Source organism: Anser cygnoides, chromosome 10 (genome assembly GCF_040182565.1).
Source record: "Anser cygnoides isolate HZ-2024a breed goose chromosome 10, Taihu_goose_T2T_genome, whole genome shotgun sequence".
Taxonomy (NCBI): Eukaryota; Metazoa; Chordata; class Aves; order Anseriformes; family Anatidae; genus Anser; species Anser cygnoides.
The window spans coordinates 7,452,220-7,469,935 of NC_089882.1; the positions used below are offsets into that span (position 1 = coordinate 7,452,220).

Sequence of the window (17,716 nt, forward strand, 5' to 3'; positions counted from 1 at the left end):
AGAAAAAAATAAAGGTGATCAATGCACTCAGTATTGTGTTCTAATGATTAAATCCATAGACAAGTTGTTTGAAACTGAAGTCTTTAGTACTTGAATGCTTACATATGAGGTTTAAAATCAAACAAGCGTTTAACACTACCAAAGAGCCAGCACATTAAATCTTTTCAGACTAGGATTCAAAAATTCCCCTGAAAAAAGAACAAAAAAGCCCTAGGCCAAAAACAGATTTCAACATCCAGCCCACCACTTACCTCTGCAGAACTGGCAACAGGTAAATTGGACACTGCAAATTCAGCCAGAATAATGCACTTCACAGACAAAAGGCTGGTTTTTCGTTTTGTTTCTTTTTTATTTTTTTTTTTCCCCAAAACAGATCAAAACCTTTGGTCCTTCAGTAGCCCAGAAAAGGCTTACAAATGAAGCACTAGGAAGCACCAGCGAGCGAGGCACTGAAGATTGACACCAGCTGCCTCCCGATCAACAGAACCACGCTACAGCTATTACTTCAGGTAAGTTGTATCCTTCCTTGTTTAAGGAAAACCTCAATATAACACCATTAAAAAGGGCAATAAAAAGCTACTGTAATTCCAGTGATAGGTCATAGTTTGAGAGGTTGAAAAGCTCCTTCCCTGCCCACGTGCAAGTACCAGAGTGACACCAGTAGCAACGATTCCCATGTGGTCTGACTGACCTCTTACAGAAGTCCAGGGCACTTCCAAGGAAGCTTGATGAAGATGAGCAGAGAGTCATGTCCACAAAATGAAACCAGGCCAAAAAAAAAAACCCTAAACAACTCACTGACCTCTGAGAACTCTTACAGTATTCCTTTAAGGACGTACCACTTCAGGGACGTCTCACAGACGGACCCATTTTCCACCATCAGTCTCCTGCACTGATCCTCTCTCCCTCCTCAACTCCTTCACCTTGCTTCACTGGGGCAACCAGCAGGTACAGAGACCATGCTCAGTCAGTTTTGTTCAAAACAGGCCAGTCTGTTCTCAAAGTAGCTGCAGCAGCTTAAAAACCCTAAGGTTTCTCACTTTTGCATTGCATTGTTCAACAGCAGCATCATTTTACAAACCGCTGGAGCACTACCCTTCAAGAAGCAACACCCAAGAGCTTTTCTGTAATGTTATCCATCACCTCTAGAGAAGCAAACAAAAATTGATATTGGCAGGTAACTGCTGTTTTCTAAACTGTTCGTTCAAGATTAAATGCAATGAAACTCTTTGGTACTTCTAAATCACATTTGCAGATACAAGGTGGAACCCACCCTGCACGCATTTCTGTATTGGACAGCATTTCATGTGCATAAAAGCGTTATCAGTAAACACACTTCAAGACAGAATGGCCAAATCACATATTTTCCCCATTGCAATTAAAAAGGTGATTACAACTTTTTCTAATGGGGTTGGGGACCTTCAGATGCATGAGAAGAAGACAAGGAAATTAAAAAAAAAAAAAGAGTACCTACAGAAAATGGATCTAAAATTGAATTTCTGGCATAGCAATAAAACAACATGCTGCTTGGAAACATCCTCCCACTCCTACTTAACATAATGGGGGAATGACTTACTGCCAAAATAAACTTTAAAAATTTGTTTGCCATAGAGGAAAACCAAGCAGACTCAAGTTCTACATGCAGAACCCAGGATCAAGAGTGTGAAGGTTTCTTTGTACCTTTTAGTGGATGGTCATTTCAAACTTTTATGTCTACATATTTAATTGTGCTTTCAAAACTTTTTATTTACAAGAAAAAATTAAAAAATGGGGAAAAAAGACTAAAAAAGCCTCCTAAAATCATAAAACCCTGTTAAATGCCCTGTATAAATATATCACCACGTGTAACATTTTCCCTATTCTATCAGTCTACTCCCAAAATCTTGGCATCTGAAAGCAAAATATTATTTCATGTAGCAAAGAGAGAAGGTGTGTTTTTTGAAACAATATTTGTAGAACAACATAGGAAAAAAAGATATTTACAATTTTAATAAAAATAAAGCATAAATTTCTTAAATGACAATCTATACTCTTAAATGGCAGTTGCTGACCATTACCAACCATAAATGAAGATAAGACCTTTTATTCAATTATCAGGCCAAATTTCAAGTTTCTGTAAGCAGCCTGATAAAGCAGCTCAATTATTCCTCCTCTTCTTATCTGTTATCTAAAAACCACAGACAATATCATTTCAGACGCTAGAAAAATATTTGGAACTTCCTATGCCGTTGCTCAGCCATCCCAACAGATCTCCATGCCCACAGAGCAGTTTTCATTCTCTATCCCTGCTTTCCTTTTAGGTCTTTTACATTCTCCTATTATTTTTTAAGTCAGTATCTTCAACAAGCAGGTATCTAAGCAAATAGCAATCACTGGAAGTTATTTGAGAAAGTTTCTGTCACTTATTCAAGATGTATTTCTCATGGTATTTGTCCTAGCAACCTTAGGATTTGAAGTTAAATTGCAAGATAACGCTTTTAACTGGTGAAGGATTTTAATGCGTTTATTAAACAGCAAGCTTCCACCAAGCATTTACTTACAAGGCTAAATTCAGGCATACTTTCAGCGCATCATATCCAAGTAACTGGGGACTTGGTCCCAAACCCAAGGGCATCAACAGGCTTACTTTGTTTTACTTCTTACACTGTTTTCCACCGAAAACTCACCTGCCCTCACTACGTCTGAGAAACGTGCACTGAAACAGCAAACTCAAGGCAAAGCAAATCTCCAACACGCACAGCATCAGCTATGTTCGTACATCTGATTTATATGTGGATACGTATCAGCTCACAGCGCTCGTAATAGCATGAACCATGGAACCAAACTGGCTGCACATTAAAGCACACGAAAAGGCTGTGTGTGTGCTTGTTAGACTCCTGCGTAAAAGAAACAAAGGAAGGAGCAAGGCAACATTTACCAGCCTGTGCCAAATGTACCAACATTTACCAACCCGCGCGGGTTTGTTTTGTGTTGGTTTGGTGTTTTTATATCAGATCATTTTCAAATTTTATTCCTACCTGGGCCAGGTGCAGGGGTGGAAATCAAACACCACTGCTTGTTCTCCAGCTCCTACCACATTTCCGCAAGCCAACTGCAGGCGTTCGGACAGGAGCACAACGCCCCGCTGGAACCAGAAGCGACAACTGCTCTGTACAACGCCGCCGAAGCTCAGAAAAGAAAAAGGACCAAGAACTTACCCCGGGAATTCATTCTTTTACTTTGTGATCCAGCAAGGCAAGAGCTCGCAGGGAGCAGCCGTGCTCCTGGTGGCCACAGAACCAAAAGGTCTGCAGAGAAAGGTGGCAGCGAGCACCGGCTGCCGCAAACCGACTGCACTGCTACTGCCGCATCCAGCTCGCAGCCCGCTGCATCTGCCTGCCTGCCCTAGGACTTCTGCAAACGAAAACAGATGAGTAACTACTGCTGCTCTAGCAAACTTCCAAGCCCATGGTCACTAATAATAGCTTTGTTCCCTTTATTACTAAACAAAACCAAAAAAAAAAAAGTTGAAATGCTTGTAGGGAACACGCTTGCCCGAAGGTTTTCCTGCACGCCTCTGGTGCCACCTCCCACGCGAGCGCAGGCACCGATCTCGGGGCTGTGTGCGACCGTGGTGCGGAGCCATCGTGGGCTCCTGGAAAGGGCAGCCCTTACCAAAATGTTGTTAAATAGTCAGATTTTGTGCTTTATAAACCTCCATTATAGATGCAGAGGAGGAGTTTAATAACGGAAAAAGAAATCCAGACAGAGATTCCCATTGTCACACGAACCCAAACCCCGGCACAGACGGGGGGAGCAGGCGGCGTGCGGGGACACGCGAGGAAGAAGAGGGAGATGCTATGAAGCTGCCACCATGAAGTAAGAGCAGCAGAACAACAAAGAAAACCCCTTCCCTTGCACAAGCCCTGAACTGATTCATCACTGGCAAGAAAGAAAAGGAAAAAAAAGGAAAAAACACCACAAAAAAAAAAAAAACCCTTCGTCAAAAATTCAGATTTTCTCCGTAGAATGAAATTAGTTACAGGAACTGCTCGGTGCAACAAAACCAACTGGCTGCAAGTCCCCGTGCTATCAGGAAGCCCACCGTGCCTTCTTCTGCATGCCCTTGGCACAGGACCCGCAGAGGCAGGGGCTCAGCCTCGCGGCCTCGCTGTTGGGGCACGCCGGCCTCAGACCCGGCCGCAGCACCACCGGGGCCGAGGCCTCCGCCAGCCCCGCGAACGTTGCTGGAAGTGCCTCGGTGCCACCGAACGTCCAAAGCATCGCGCCCGAGCGTTTTCACCCTGTTCGCATCCCGGAGCTTCCCGGGTTTTTTAACGGATTAATTTCTGCCACCGTGCTTACAGCCGCTGAATAATCCCGAGCATCACAAGGAAGGATTTCTACAGGAAGCAACTAAGCCAGCAAAAAGCATCCTCTTGTTCTTGTGAGGGCTTTTTTTTTTGTGTGTGTATGTGTCTTTTTTAGGTTATTTGAACAATGCCACCATGAAAGAGCTTACAATAATGCCTGTTACAAAAGAGGAAGTTGGATTGTTAGGCAAGCTTTGCCTGCATTACTCCAGCAGCCCAGAGAGGATATGACAGGCACGTCTAAGACAAAGGACTGGACCCAGTGACCTCAGGCATCTCTTTCAGGACCCGGTTTTTGCAACCGAGTTACTTAAGAGTCAAAGCCTGCTTGTTTGCTTTCGCTCATGTATGAGATGCGCTGTTCCTGTAACTCTGGCTGAGGCACCAAAGCGCACACGCTTCCCAAAAAAGCAGACCAACAAGTGTGTAAGTGGAAAGCAAATACTTTGAGGAGCTGTGATGAGAATCTTACCGGGAAACGAGTTTCAAAATGGAAAAGCACCAGTGCGGTATTTAATCTTTTTATGTATCAGAGGCAAATGCAGCAGGACAGATAAATCTTGAGTTGCCAGTCTTTAAGCCAGCACAGTCTTAGCAAATCATCCCAAAAAGAAATATTTAAAAAGCAGTTAAAAGTGTTTCTTAAATAGCACCAACATTATTTTAGCTGCAAGTTTCAAAGACAAACAATTTCCACAAGGCTCCTAGAGCACCGCTGGGACCAGCTGTGCAGGGCCACACTTTGGCCCAGACCATCGATCAGAGAGGGCAGACAGCAGCCGCCCTGGCGCCACGATAACACTACTGAAACTACAAAAATCAGGTGTAAGGTGCAAGTCTGAGAAACACTGATACAGATACCAGCAGCACAAGTGGCTGAGCAATGGCAGGACGGGAACCTGCGAGTGAATCACTGCCGGGCGACGATGCCTCTGTTACTCACCACGGCCATGGAGTTATCGGGGTACGCCTGGCTTCTACGAAAAACAGAACAGCCAGCAAAGGGGAGGACTAACACGTTCATCAAAAACTCAACGCACGCAGGAAGGGAAGAGGAAGGCCTGGCTCCTGGTCCCCCCGCAGCCGGGAGGAAGGTGCCGGGGTGGCCCCGTGCCCGGCTCCTGCCAGGGGTGGGCTGGGGGCTGCTGGCACCGCGGCCAGGGACCCGGCAGCTCCTGCCAGGCTGGAGACACACACCAACCAACCTCCACCTCGACAGCCTGACCTTTAGGCGAGGCAGCCCGTGCCCTTTTACCCATTTTCTACAGTAAATACCGCTAGGACTTTTTCTGCACACATTGGTTGTCTGTGCTACTGAAAATAAGCAAAGAGAACAGCGCTGGCGTTCTCAGCCGGCCTTTAGGTGAGATTAGCGAGCTATTAAAGCCAGTTTATGAGGAATTTTAAGTGTGCTCCTTCATGCCAAACAAGAGCAAGTCAAGCAGGGGATTTTTTTTGTTTAAGTGCCATTTAATCCAGAAACGGAAGACAAATTTTAAACATATTTTGGAAGCAAGAATTCAGCTTATTACAGAAACACCTACTGGAGCATAAAGAAGAATGCACTCCGAGAGAAATTCTGCATCAAAAAAAAAAAAAAGGCAATACAACACGACTGGCTGAGGGTGCCAGAGCAAGCTACAGCAGCAGGCGGCTCCGTGGCCTCGGGTGCAGCACACCTGGGGACACCCACAACCAAATCTCAGCCCCAAAAGCAAGCAAGAGCTTTGCCACCGGTTCTCCAGAAGCAGATCACCGCCCAGACAGGTAGCCCCGGGTACGGCTTTTGTCCCGGCGGTTCACCATTTAGTCCCAGCTGCACCTCTTCGGTAAGCTGTCAGGAAAAGCAAAGTAACAGGAGAAAGCCTTTCATTTCAGCAGGGCGATTTACAAGAGGTCGGAGAGGAGAAGCCCCTACAACCATGCTGGGCCTGCCTGGGATGGAGTTAGCCTTCCCTGCAGCACCCACGCAGTGCTGCGAAACGCAGGAGATTTCTGAAGTGCAACGTAGGAGTGCAGGAAACGCAGTATGGTTTGGGGGAACTGTCACCCCCCGCGACCATCGCACAGGTGGCGTGGGCTTGTCGAAACAGGCTGATATCGATTATTTTCATAAACACACCAGCTGGGGCAGAAAACATCACGGCGGGCGAACACAAACAGACCAAATCGGGTGAGGCAGCCGGGACCTGGCTGCAGTTCCAGCCTCTGACCCGCTGCTCACACACGGAGCGGGCTGCTTGGAGATCAGGGCCGAGAAGCAAGAGCTCATTAGCTCTTCTTCAGGGTTCATGATTCAAATCTGACAAAACACACACTTCAGTGTTTCCAAGCTTAAAGAAAATTCCAGCAGGGTCATGGAAGATGCTATTTATAGCTGCCTTAATCTCTGCGCACTCCAACAGAGCTTAAGTGCACGCACATATTTTGTTAGCACTTGAAGAAAAATAATCTTTGTTGCTGCAAACGTAATCAGCCACAAGTTCTAAAAACGTAAATGAGTTTTTCCTCGCAATACTGCTGCTCCTGACCGAGCTGCAGTGAAAAACAGCCCGTAGCTTTTCCAGGCAGAAAACTGTTACCGGAAAAAAAAAAAAAAAAAACAGGTCCTGGAAAACATTCAGTGAGAAAACCAAGAAACGAGAACGTGGGAAGTTGCACAGCAATTAATTTCATCAGCAGGCGACGACCCCTCCTCACCCTAACTGTACCTGTCGGTAGGACAGGCTGCTCCGAAGGCTGGCAGGCGCAGGCGAGATGCCTCAAGAGCCGCCCGGCTCTGGGCCCACCTCTGCACTCCCAAACGTGCTCGGGTACGAAGATGCACGGCCGTGGCCAAGCTGCCTTCCTCAGGTGCACGCAGAGCGGAGCACAGAGCCCTCCGACAGCAAATATTGATCCCGGCACCTGCTTGGTCTGTGCCAGGATCACGGAGAGGGATGGGACAGCTCCGTGCCAGCGCTGCTCGGCGCACGGCGCCTCACCAAGCCTGCCAGGAGCGGCTCCGCGGCCAAAAAGGGGGAGCCGTGAGCTACACGGGGGGACCACAAGGTGCGTGGAAAGCCGGACAGCCCGCCAGGCTCTAAAGGTAGCGGTCAGCAGGTGAAACCACACGTGGCGGGCGATCAATGCGTATAACCCTCGGGGAGCCCGTATTGGGATCAATACTGCCTGACGCTGCCTGAACGACCCTGGGGAGCTGCGCGATGCTCGACGGGACGCGGCTGCCTGGGGCCTCGTCCAAGTTCCCTCCGGGACGCCGAGCCAAGGGGCCGGGCCAGGTGACCTTCAGGGGCCCCTTCGACCTGAGCTATTTCACGATTTCGCGCTTGGTCCAGAAACACTGACCCTCAGTCTTCGCCTCCTGGATTACTGACCGCATACTTTAAAGCGTGGGGAAGTGTTTTATTGATCCAAGTTACCAAAGCTTCAGCCACGGCACATGGGATGAAGAGCACTGTAGCACAGGCGGTGCAGCACCCTTGGGAGAGATGCAGACACCCACGCTTGCCACAGGGCCTTGGGTATCCCGTTCCTCATTACTCTCGTAACTCAGCCTGCTCTGTACCTCACAGACGTTCAGAAGCTGAGCGATCCTGCTGTCCAAGCCCTTTCAGTGGCATTAAATAGAGATGTCACGTAAGCTTTTAATAACGTCGACAGATACTAAATGAGGTTAACCGAGCCAGCTCGTAGGAAGCCACCGACCCTGTACATGTGCTCTCTCCCCATCGAGCGCGCCCAGCTCACACCACCGTGTGGGGACAGCAAGTTCCCTAACTGCCTTCTTAAAAAAGCTAACAGATGAAACCTGACTGTAAGGGAATGGCTGCTGAACCCCCCCACACCCGAAACAAAGTTTTGGTGAGTCAGCCCCCGGCACTTTTCCTGCTCTAACGCAGCACCATGCACACACGCAGCGGTTCTCTAGCATGCCGCTGCTCTCCATCAGTGCCAGTACCCACGACCACCGTTTCATTACCTTCAAGCAAATTTAAGAAAAAATTACAGGTTGCAGGAGCACGGCAGAGAACCTTTTTTTTTTTTTTTTTTTTTGTAACCAAACACTACTGTCAGCGACCACTCCACCTTAACACCACGCTGCATTTAAGGCTTTGAGTTACCAGCATTACTTAGCATCGAAAAGAGAAGTACTTTACCAACATACATACATTGGAAACATTAGGCAGAATCAGTCAGAATCTCCTTGCTCATTTTCTGTAAGTGATACAAGTCCTCGAGCAGGCATAGCTCACAACCGGCAGGCATTTCTCTTAAGGTATGCCTCAAGGAAACTTGATGTACATCCAAACTCCTGCAAGCTTGCTACTTTCTGTTGGATACATCTTTCATTTTCCCCTAAGAGTGCAAATCATGTTCTGGAAAGGCTGCAGCATGCCAGGGATGCTTAAAATAGAAAGGGCTGCAGCTAGCGATCCTGCACACACGAACGGAGCGAGCAGCAGACGGGGAGCCGGGGCAGTGGAGTGGTCAAACCCTGGCGGCGAGCTGCCAGCGGCTCCCGAAAACGCAAGCAGAGGAACGGGAATAGCAATCCAACAGTCTGGATCAGCATAATGCGAATGAAATGAGTTGTGACAAATTCACGGCACAATTCTAACCCTCGGGCTCTCGTGTTGCTAAATTTAGGATCTCAGCGCAGGAGGGGAGGGAGAAGAGCTGCAAAAGTGCTTTAGTAAGGTAGAAGTCAGAGTCAATCGCAAAAGCTGTGTAATTTTGACCTTGCTGTACAAGGAACGCGTCTGCAGTTTAGCTAGGTCATGTACAAGTGCTGCTTCTGCATGAACGGGGAACAGCACAGCCGTGTCCTCCTGTAGTAACAGAGCTCAGAGGAGGATGCAAAGCTCAGGGAACAGAGCTGTGCCGAGAAGCTGCTGCTCGTAGGCACCAAACCGGCGCAGGACATGAACTTTAAAGTCCGCTTAAAAATATTCGCTGTCCGAGTTATGAAAGCACCCCAGGCAGAACCGTGTCCAAACCTAACATAATAATGTCATGTTTATTTCTGTCCGTGACTCCAGCTATATTTGTGCTTCTTGTAGCATTTTAAAGGAACCAAGCACACACGCACTGCCCGGCCGGGGCAGAGGGCGGGTTGGACTATCTATTTCGGAGAGCAACCCTTGGTGATCACCAAGTTCCTAAGCAATTTCAGGTCAACAGGCAGACACCCATTAAGAAATGCTCTTCTACGTATTTTTAAGTAACTATTTCCATGGGTTTAAAAATAAGCAGTATTTCATACTTTTTAGAACAAATCAGCGTGCCTCATTTAGAGAACTTAAAGAAAAAAAAAAAAAACCTTCATCTGCAAGGTGACTAAGCCCTCAGACACGTAATTACCCGCCAGCGGCAGAGCCACTTGAGCTCAGCACCCATCTGGCCATGTCATTCAAGCCACCAGGCAGGGCAGCGCTTGCGTCTTGACAGCGAGACTTCTCAAAACCTCTGAGGACAACTCTCGGGGTCTCTCTGGTTACTGTTTAGCACATCAGACAGTGACTGCGGGGAGATACCAGCGTCCTGGCACTTGCCTCTGATTTCAGTTGCACTGCTGCTGGCTAAATGCAAAGATCAAATACTATTTTAAAAACGGAGACAAAGTCAACCAGGCCTGGGACAGAGACAACAAATAGCACCCAAATTCTGGGAGCTGAAGAAGGGACAAGCAGTTTAGCTGCTTGATCTGTACTCAGAACTCACTGCCATACACAACACCTCACTTCCAGCATCCTTCTTGCAAACTGCACACACTTTAAAATAAAATCTCATTCACTACAGCATTGCCAAGGCAGAAACAAAGCGGAACGTCTTGCTGAAGGCAGAAGAGGCTGTTCCCAAAGCCCGCAGAGGGACCGGCCAGCCCGTCCCAGAGGCAAAGCCAGACCTGCAGAGTACCTGCTGGTGGCTTTATAACAACATAAAGGTGGCATGCTACTGAAGCTGGCTTAAAGCAATCTTAAATAGGCCACAAACTGGTAAAGAAATAAATCCCATGCAATTCCTTTGTTTATTTCCTAGTCTTACCAGGAAAACATGCGCCCATCACAAGGCCACCATGTCACAAACCCACCAGCGGCCCTTCGGCAGGGAGAGCAGAGGCAGCACAGCATCTCACAGCCACAGCTACCGAACACAAAGCTTTTGAGTCAAGCTACACGCGTCAAGACAGAAAGCGGCCTGTCCTTCTCTCTCCTTCCCTTTTATTGTTCCAGCCCGGTCTTCCCTTTCTCATCCCACAGGCTTGGGCAGACGGGCTGCACACAACGTGAGCAGGACTTGGGCATCCACATGGAAGAGAAAAAGCCTTAAAGGTTTGGGGCCAGAACTCAGAGCCTCAAAGCAGACGGCCCAGAGCACCCCTGATCCATCTCAAGAGTATTCAGTACGTCTCCTTCACCTTCCCTAAATATAAAAGGGATGAGGACAGATGGCCGTGGGATGCAGCCACAAAGCACTTCTTAGGAGCAGCTGGTGAACAAATCCAGTCACCTGAAGCAGCAGCAGTTGTATCCTTGCAGTAACAAAAAGCGACGCTCTTGCAGCCAGGATAATCACAGGATGTGAGCAACTCAAGAGGCTACAGGGAGACTTCTTCATGAGATCTACAGAAACGCTTCGGGGAGGGGGGCAGAGGAGTAAAAGAAAACCTTTAGCAAACAAATCCCTCATTTGGTCTGCAGGTGCTCACATCCAGCACTGCCCAGACCGCCACCAAGCTCCGAAATCCTCCTCCTGCATTTTGGTATTTCTCACGGCAGGCAGAAACCGAGCAAGAGGAAAGGACAGCGAGCAAAGCCATTTCTCTACTGGGAAGTCAGCACAGTCATTTTCCAGGCCTACCTGGTTCCGACATCTACTTTCTTATAGTATTTTTCTTTTAGCCACGTAAAAAAAGTGCTTGCTTACTGGTAGCTCAAATCTAAAACACCCTTAGGCACGCCGCTGTTCCAACAGCGCGCCAACAGATGGACCAGCATTAGCACCACGGAGATGTGTCACATGCCCCTGGTTGTATAAAGCAAGAAAAAAATGCCGCTATCGTGGCACAACTGAGCTTTCATAATAACTAATAAATGTAACCATAAAGACATTATTTGATGCTTTTTCATTACAGTCTGCAGAAGCCAGAGATCTTCGATAAAAATACAGTGTTGCTTAAATTTGATTACTACGGGGCGGGGTGGGGGGCGACGACAGGAAACAGTGAGTCATTTACAGAGAGACAAGACAAATCCTGAAGCAATCAAGCCATCACTTCCAATTCAGTAGACAAATTTTCCTTAATTGTATGATGGGAACATGGTTAAATAAAGTGACCACATGGGACTACCTCTCTCTTCCAGGATGGGAGCACAGCAAGGCTTTAACAGCACCCGTGTCAAGCAGTACAGCCTGCACATTAGATTCTAGTTATCCCCCTGCCAGCCACAGAAGCAAGCAAGCCCTAGTAAACAAGGCACGTGTAAACCACGGTGAGATGTAAGCTACAAGCACGCATCGTGGCTGGTTTGGGCTGTGGCCACAAGGGTACTCTAATAGAGGATAAAAAGCAAAAAAGTAGCAGAACCGCTCCTCACCCTCTCCTGAACGCAAAGCAAAGCCGTGTCCTGCCACAAGTGTGTGCTCCCCACCCCAGACCGGCCGGTTTGCAAAATCCTGACACTTCCCTCACGGTTTACAGAAGGACTACCAAGAATTAATTGAGAAAGTAAGAACAAGAAACCCCAAAGGCCGTTGGTTTTGTTCTGCTTAAGGAAAGGTCAAAGCGACAAGCGGTGGTTTACAACAAACCCGAATCACAGCCTCAAGCAGGGCGAGTTCACTCCCAGGGCAAGCGACCGTGTAAGGGACCGTGACCACTTCTGAGACCCTTCTGTGGACAGCCAGCCAGACAGCGGCTTCCTTCCCCAGCGCCGTACGGGCGAGCAGCAGCCTGTCCTCTGGGTCACTGCTGCAGCCCTGTGGGCCCACAGCTCCAGCACCGGGTGCTGAGCGGTTCCGAGCCACCAGCCGTCCCTGGTGGCAGCGGCACCGCGCTGCAGCGCCCAGCAAGCTCTGTCTGCGCAGGGGGAAGGGCTGTGCCCCTCAGTAGCTGGCAATAAGCCTTATTTCCAGAAGCTCACAGGAGAGCTTTGCTTGGCGATGCTAACATCAGGTGAAACCACTCCAAGACGCGGCGAGGACGAGGGCCCTGCTCCTGCCGGCCCACGCTACCTGCGGGTTAGCGGCTCCCCCGTACTGCTCCTGCTTCCGCGTCGGCAGAGCGGGAACAACGACGAGGGCGCTTTTAAATTCGCGAACACAGCCACCGTTGTCCGAGCGCAAACAACGGTCCCTGTTCTGAGGAAACTGGAAAGAGGCCAACCGGCTGGATGCAGAAACCAAGCAGGGCTCTGCCGAGGGTACGAAGCCTGCCGTAAGGTACGTGGCAGGCTGGGGGAGCTCCGGCAGCAAGAAACCCCCAGGCCCCCCCCACCCCGAGGTGCTCTCTGCCCCCTGCCAGCACCACCCAGAACATCCCAGACCCCGGCGCAAGCCGCTGAGCGTTAGCTGGGCTCAGGTTCCGCGCCACGAGGCACGGTCATGGCAGGAGGTAACGCGGGAAGAGCTGCTCTAATTCACAGCCTGGGAGATTTGCCTCTGCAGATTTTCCTCAGCTGTACCCAGATGCGAACCGAAACTGGTTAAGTAAGAGCGCAGCTCGCCCCGATGAGGCAGAGTTTCTAATGAGGGACTTCCCGAGAAAATAACGCTCAGACTTTCTGAGTAATAATTATTCATACGTGTTATAAATAAACACAGCTCCTAATATTTTTAATTAGACAACTTCTCGGTGGAAACTATGTTCTCCCAAACTATTTACATTGCCAAAAGAAACCACACGTTTCTTACAGTGATGGAGGAGGTGGAGAGAGAGTGGCCTAGGTCAAAACAGACGTGCTGCAGGCCTCTTGTTCCAGCTTGCTTCTTCCAGACTCTGTCAAAAGTTGATGAAGGTCAAAAATTCTCATTCATTCTACTAAACGCGTTTGAGAGAAATGAATTAAGTGTTCAAGCGGGTGAAGGTTTTGCCTACCTGCCTTACATCACCGTTACATGTGGAAGCGTTAGGCAAGCCAGCTGCTCAGTGGCTCCCCGCTGTGAATTCAGACAGTAGCAATAAAATCCAGCATATTCCATTTCGCTACATTTCACGGAGCAGCGTTGGATATTTTACCCACCACTCAGGTGGCAATGCTCTCTCCCGACCTGAAAACAGCTCATTCTGAAAGTCACAAAACTTAAGGCCTCTATATACCTTATTTCCCTACGTGTCATCACACCGTGGGCTTTGTGCACATTCACTCGTACGTACCCCACAGCTCCAACTGCCACGTGTTGGCTGCTGCATCCCTTGTTTGTGCTGCCACAGGACATGGGAACAGCCAAGATCAACCCGCACCTCGTACACACAGCCCGACACGAGCAGCAAACGTGACTGCCCACGTCCCAGAGAGCTTCTGATGGAAAACGGACAAGACAAGGGGCACGGGAGAAGACCGGAGTGTGCCCAGAGACAGCCAGCAGTCCTTGCAACAGATGCCAAAGGTTTTTTTTCTTTTTTTACTAATGATATAAAGAAGTCACTCAAGCCTTTCTTACCATTCATTTCTTCCTCCCTTTGAAGGAAGGAGGAATACTCAGCTACACCTTTCCCATACTAAAATTAGCAGTAAACTCATTTTGATGCAACAAGACCGACAGACAGAAGCTTTCACCCTTAACAGCTTTGTAGCCGGCAATCTTTCCTCTGTTCCTCCCCGAGCATTACTCCACACAACCTTTCCCTTCCTTTTCTCTCGGTGGAGCAGATTTTGCATAACACTTGCTGCTGCAACAAGCCCTGTGGCAGCATCTCAGGAGCAACTTCACCTGCCGGTTTGCTCCCTTGCTGAAGTCCTCCAAGGAAAGAAAAGAAGACAAGCAGATGGAAAAGTCGTGTTAATAAGACCGACGAGATGCTCTCAAGAGACACGACAGCCCAGAGAAACTGAAGGGACGGGACAGAAGGAGGCAGCGACAGAAAGCAAGGTGGGCAAGCAGCGCTACGGACAGCCACCTGCAGTACAAGCGCCACGCACTGACTCACCCAGGTCTCGCTCCTCTCCCCAGCTCAGCTCAGCTCCGGATCAGAGGGAAATGCTACACATCAGGAAACAAGGGTGGAGTTGGGAGAACATTTCCTGGGCAATCACAGCGGCAATACGCGGCCTGTTTGTCCACCCGGTGCAAATTACAGGAACATCGACGCTGCTCAAACGCAGCGCATGGGAACACGGAGAGCTGCTCCATCAGCCCCGCGCTGCCGGGCTGCACGAGGGTAGCAGGGATCTGCCCCTGCCTTAGCAAGGGCAGGAGGCACCCAAGGAGGAACATCATGGGCTGACACAGCACAGAAACCCATCTTCTTGCGTGCCGCTGAGGCAGCCTGAGGAACCTGGCACCAGCACGCTGCCAGCCCCTCGATTTACAGAGCAGCTCATTAGTACGACCATTTTAAAAATGCTCGTGAGGGTAAGGATCATGAAGCAGTGCACTGTTGGACAGGTGGATGACAGGCACAGCTCCGGGAGGAGAAGCAGATGTGTTGTAACAGGGGACGAGTTTGGAACAGTGACCTCAGAGGTGGGAAGGGGAGAAGGCAAAAGCACGTCTACAGCCAGGGCAGCAGGCAGGAAGCCCTGCGGGGTGAGGGAGCAGGTGCAGGAAGCAAGGGACAGGGAGTGCAGTGGGACTGCTGGGGTCTGAGGAACTGAGGATGGATGCGAAAGGATAGGTGGTAAGTTCTTGAGGCTAAGGATATATCTGACATACCTAATTACTCTGCAATCAGGGGCCAGCAGCACAAACAACAATGACAGGGACTGAAGACAGAGCAAGGAGGTTAAGTGGGAAACTCACCTTGACATCAGATCCCATCCAATTCCTGACGCCTGCTCTACAAACCCCCGGCCAATGTCCCTGCGAGGCCGGACCGCCTGAAGCTTCCCTGCCTCTTCACTCCCTATGAAAGAAGACCCAGATACCCCACTGCCTTCCTTCCCTCATGTACCCGACCAACACCTTCATATCCTGTGCTATTCGTCTTTCTCATCCTCTTTTCATCCTCATAGCAGAGCTATTACTTACAGCACTCCTAATCACATTTAATTGGGGTATGTTACAGGCAAGAGATCCATAATCTTCAAAGCATCTTCCAAACAAACTCCGGCAGCAGAGATTTCCCCCTCTGCTCAAGGCATTTGGCAAGAGCACAGCAGCAGACATTACACCGAGTGGCCTTTGTGTTCCACTCCCTGAGTCACAGCCCTGCGCATCAAAGATTGATTTCACGCCTATCCGGGATGAATGAGCTTTCCTAAATGTTTGTGACATGCTAAGGAAGACAGCAGCAAGGGGAACGTCTGACTCACCCGGTATTTGCTAATCTATAGCTGATCTTCGTAAGTTATTACATTTGTATCGTGTTTCACAAAAACATGCCGATTTTCAACACTTATCTCAGACCTACAGCACACAGCACTCTGTGATTATGGGTTACCGCAGCTACTGGAAGGAGAAAATCACACACAGGAACCTTCCAGAGGAGCCAAAAATACCCAGTCAGAAATACGAGAGAAGCTGTCCTTAAACAATAACACGCTCATTGATTGAAGGCTTGTTCCCAAACTCCTGTTACAATCCCTACTCTCTTTGACGAGGTGGAAGTGGCAGCACTGGCTCAGCAAACTCAAAATTTACAAGAATTTTATAGATTTTTTTTAACCACCAAAATTCTCCTCAGGTTTCCAGAAGGACCGCGTCGGCTTCTCCCATCTCATGTATCCCCAGAAGTATTTGGCACCCAGGAGGAGACGACGCCTCTACTAGAGCTGAGCAGATAAACAGCCTTGCTCGGCTGCCTGAATCACTGCTTTAAATTATGCACAAGAACACGGAAAATCCCAAAGGCTTGCCTTCGCCTCCAGTATTCCTGCTCCCTGTTTCAGTGGGGAAGCCCTACAGACCTTCAGGGGCCGGCTCTGCTCCCGGTTACAAGCACAGCAGGCTCCTTGTCCCAGCTCCGACTGGCTCCCAAAGTCCCAAAGCCATTCGGAAGGTGGCTTGGGAGACGAAGCCGGGCTGCAGAGGCAGGCTGTGCTGGCGGTCCTTACGGGGGGAGCAGGGATAATGCTCCGGGCTGGGCTGGGCACGGCTCTGTCAGGGACTCTTGCAAGAGGAAGGAAAAAAAATTTCCTTCTTTTTTGTGCCGCAAACGTTGTTGCAGCGTGTAAAAACCGAGCAAGACAAATCCCACCTTCGGAAAAGCTGAGTTTTCAACTGCCGAAAAGCACAAATCTCAGGGAAACCCTTGGAGGGGAGAGGGCAGGGGGGCAGGCGGGAGGCTGGCTCGACCGCGGCTGGTGGTACCGGCAAACCAGACGCCAGACGAGGAATCTGCCACTCCAGGTCACACCAAGTCCACCAGCCTTCACAAGGACGTTGAAAGAAATTCCGGAAGCCAAGCAGCAGGGAAGCTTCTCTCCCTGCTTCTCACAGAGCCAGGATGCATTTTAGGGCCCCAGGCACAGATCTCCATTACAGAGCAGCTTCCCTCTTGCGTCGGAGTTATCATTTTATCCCACATGCATCCAGCTCTGCCAAGCCCCCAGCACCAATGCAACGGCAGCGACTGTACAGGAGAATTACACCACATGCAAAGTATTTTTCCCAAGAGTGAAGCAACACACATCATTCCACCTTTTTTTTTTTTAAGACAGAAATGGCACTTGGAAAAATACTCAAGTTTTATTACAAAAATTTAAATATTTTACAGGGCATCTCAAATCCAAGTTTTTGGGTTTTTTTTGATTTATAGAAGCTGTTCTATCACTTGATCACTACCTGAAACATTTTTTTTTTTTTTATAAAAATACTTAAAGAAATTCACACTTTTAAAAAAAAAAAAAGAGAAAAAAATCATCTGACCACTTAAGGCTGTGCTGTCTTCATAAGAAGAAAAACAATGCACTCCAACAACACAATCTAAGCCATGCACAAAAGCACAAAGCACAAACTCACAGCACCACCACTGACCTGCAGTTATGTCCCTGGACAGGTCACCAGGCGAAAGCAGGTGGGGAGCAGAGAACCCCACAGCACCCACGGCGGGGGCAGAGCCTCCACCTTCCCTTGTCACGGCCACATCCGAGGGCACCCCGAGAGGAGGCCATGGCAAAGCAAGCTACACGCTGCCACCACACCTCCTCCTCTCATTCCCCAGCCCCCTTAAACCCCTGTAAAAATAGAGGTAACGTTCC

The 17,716-nt window shown here is 49.0% G+C and overlaps 1 protein-coding gene across 6 annotated transcripts in view; it reads right to left on the reverse strand.

Annotated features, from left to right (window-relative positions):
• Positions 1 to 17,716, reverse strand: part of MITF (melanocyte inducing transcription factor) — a 100,150-nt gene that overhangs the window by 57,841 nt on the left and 24,593 nt on the right. Inside the window, exon 1 of one of the 6 annotated variants that reach the window (XM_048070462.2) lies at positions 3,198 to 3,415. The exons of the other annotated variants lie outside the window; for them this stretch is intronic. The gene's annotated coding sequence lies outside the window, so the exon portion shown is untranslated. Of the gene's footprint in view, positions 1 to 3,197; positions 3,416 to 17,716 lie in introns of those variants that run through there. 6 annotated transcript variants of the gene reach the window in all.